The sequence below is a fragment of the Octopus bimaculoides genome, chromosome 18, assembly GCF_001194135.2.
Source record: "Octopus bimaculoides isolate UCB-OBI-ISO-001 chromosome 18, ASM119413v2, whole genome shotgun sequence".
NCBI classification, from domain to species: domain Eukaryota; kingdom Metazoa; phylum Mollusca; class Cephalopoda; order Octopoda; family Octopodidae; genus Octopus; species Octopus bimaculoides.
In genome coordinates, this window is record NC_068998.1 from 46,465,329 (window position 1) to 46,468,143 (window position 2,815).

At 35.5% G+C, this 2,815-nt stretch overlaps 1 protein-coding gene across 4 annotated transcripts in view; it reads left to right on the plus strand.

Moving 5' to 3' along the window:
• Positions 1–2,815, plus strand: part of LOC106877379 (uncharacterized) — a 39,397-nt gene that overhangs the window by 17,724 nt on the left and 18,858 nt on the right. For 2 of the 4 annotated variants that reach the window (XR_008266088.1, XR_008266087.1), the window contains one exon: positions 1–1,373. This exon is cut by the window's left edge and continues 196 nt beyond it. The exons of the other annotated variants lie outside the window; for them this stretch is intronic. The gene's annotated coding sequence lies outside the window, so the exon portion shown is untranslated. Of the gene's footprint in view, positions 1,374–2,815 lie in introns of those variants that run through there. 4 annotated transcript variants of the gene reach the window in all.

The following is a 2,815-nucleotide window of genomic DNA, read 5'->3' on the forward strand; positions in this document are numbered from 1 at the left end:
ATGTCTTCTGGGCCTCCATCTCAGCAAGCCTTTTTCTTAATTACGCTTTAATCTTTATACTTGCCAACGTCGTTGATTGTTCACCAGCATGACCGCAGCCACTTGGCTGAAACACATAAATAAATAAATAAATAAAATAAAAAATAGATCAAGCTGTTCTTGGAAATAGAAGATATAAAAAAAAATCGTCAAATTCAGCTCAAATAGCCTGCATGTGTGTGTGTGTTAAGCTGGTAAAAAGTCCAATCACATTTCTGACATAATCACTATGAGGGTGCCTTTTCAATATTTATAGTAAAGTAAGCAATAATTTTTACATTCTGGTGGAGTATTTTTCCTTGGCAGATTATTTTATACCTTAGTGGTTAATTTTGTATCGGTTTTACCGTTTATAAAAAGAGTTCAGGTAAGATCCAGATCAGACACTGCATGCTGTATGAATTCTAAATTGGTTCCTCAACATTGGAAGCGGCCAGAAAATTTCGTTCTGTCTATGGAAATAAAGCTTTAAGTCACGATAGTTTGGTCAATTTTACCCTGGAAAATTTTCTTTCACGGATTTCCTTTGGACCACGTTTTGTTATTATTGAACTTTTGGAATAAGTTCTGAAAAAAGTATTGAACTTTTGAAAAAAGTAATTAAGAAATATGCAAAGCAAACTGCTTGATAATAATTAGCAAAACAGTTTAACTTAAGTCACACTTCGATCATAAGACACCTTCATGAAATAGAAAATATGTCTAAACTTGACCAGTGGATCCCTCATTATCTAACTGCTTCTCAGCTTAAATAAAGAGTTGCCCTCTGCTCGTCATTGAAGAATGGACATACTACATAGCTAAAATGAGAAACGATGGAAAGTAGGTTCTCAATCGTCATATCCAAAGAAAAAAAAAAAGAATTAATCCCCAAACCAGGACTAAACTCTTCTGTATTTGGTGGGATATGAAGAGTGTCGTCTACCATGAAGTTTTAAACCAAAACGAATCAGTTAATGTCGTCATTTGGAAGCATTGCGCAAAAAATTGACTGAAAAAATACATATCATCGATCATTCGTAAAGGATGTTGTTCTTACGCGATAATGCAAGACCACATATTGCCCAAGTCACTCAGGAAAAGATTATGGTGCTAAATATAGAAGTGTTGCCACATCCTCTTTACTCTCTTGCCTTCGCTCCATCTGGCTGTTGCCCTTCCACATCATTGCAACATTATTTAAAGGCGAAACAGCTTATTAATTGTGAAAAGTTTGAAAATTACAGGGTGCGTTTCTTTGCTTCAAAACCTAAAGAATTTTACGCCTGAGGAATCAACCATTTGCTAAATAGATGTGATTATATTGTCAATAATTAGGAGAAATATTATCTTGATTAAATACATCAATTAAGACTAAAGAAGTATTTGTTTCTTTCTTCTCTTGAATTGCAGCAGGATTTTCTTTCCAACCTAATATATGTGTGTATATACATATATATACGTACATACATACATACATATAAATACATATATATATATATATATATATATATATATATATATATATACATACATACATATACATGCATAGATACATTCATGCGTCTATGTATGTATATGTATATCTGCATGAATGCATATATATATATATATATATACATACATATGGGTATATATATATATATATATATGTATGTATGTATATGTACATACAGACAGACAGACATATACATACATAGATACATTCATTCATACATAAATACACATCTTTGTATTGACATGTGTGTGTGAATTCGTGACTGTTTGAGTATATAGTTTATGTCTGTATAACTTCAAAACACGTGCGCACGCGCGCATTTCTAAACTTCACACGGTATTATATTACCTGCAAGTGATTTTATTTTTATCCCGTTTCCCTATAGTCATTCGTTTTACATTTACCACACACGCACACACACACACACACACACACAGAGGCTTCTAATTTTAATTAATCTGAACATGCTTTTTTGTTGGTCTTATACTCAGGGGTTTCCCTGCCTCTCTCTCTCTCTCTCTCTCTTCCTACATAGCAAACGTTTCCATTATCTCCTTGGCCTCGTTTGATAGAATTGTTTCAGTCTGTTCAGGAAAAAACATCACTGATTACGTTACAAGTCTCCGTTTGTTTATCTCACAGTCTCTGGTTACAATGTTAGTCTTCGTTTCATCTGGCTGTTACGTATTTGTTCCTGTCTGCCTGAAATAGCTGGTTGAATCGGGACGGACCTTCGTTCATATCCCTTCACCACCGATGACTATTGTATATAACAGGGGAAAGGCCAGATTTACCTGGCTTTCAGTAGGTACCACGGGGCAAAGTAAGTACCACAGGGTATCATTGGGTAAAGCAAGCACTACAGGCAAAGAAAGTAACAGGGTGAACAAGATACCACAAAGCAAAATAGGTACCAAAATGGCAAATAGGTACCACAGAGTAAAGTTGATACCTCAAGGGCAAAGATGGTACCACAGAGTAAAGTACGTACACTGGGGTAAAGTGATACCACAAGATAAAGTGATATTACAGAGCAAAGTAAGCAATATATAGGCAAAGTAGGTACAACAGGGGCAAGGTAGGTAAATTAGGTATCACTGGGCAAAATAGATACTACAGGAGCAGTGTAGGCACCACAGGGTAAGGTTATACCTCAGTGATAAATAGGTACCATAGAGAAAGTAGGTACTACAGAGCAAAGTAAGTACCACAGAAGCAAAGAAGGTACAACAGGGGCAAAGTAGGTAGTACAGGTTAAAGTTCTACCGCAGTACAAGATCGGTCCCAGAAGTACCAGAG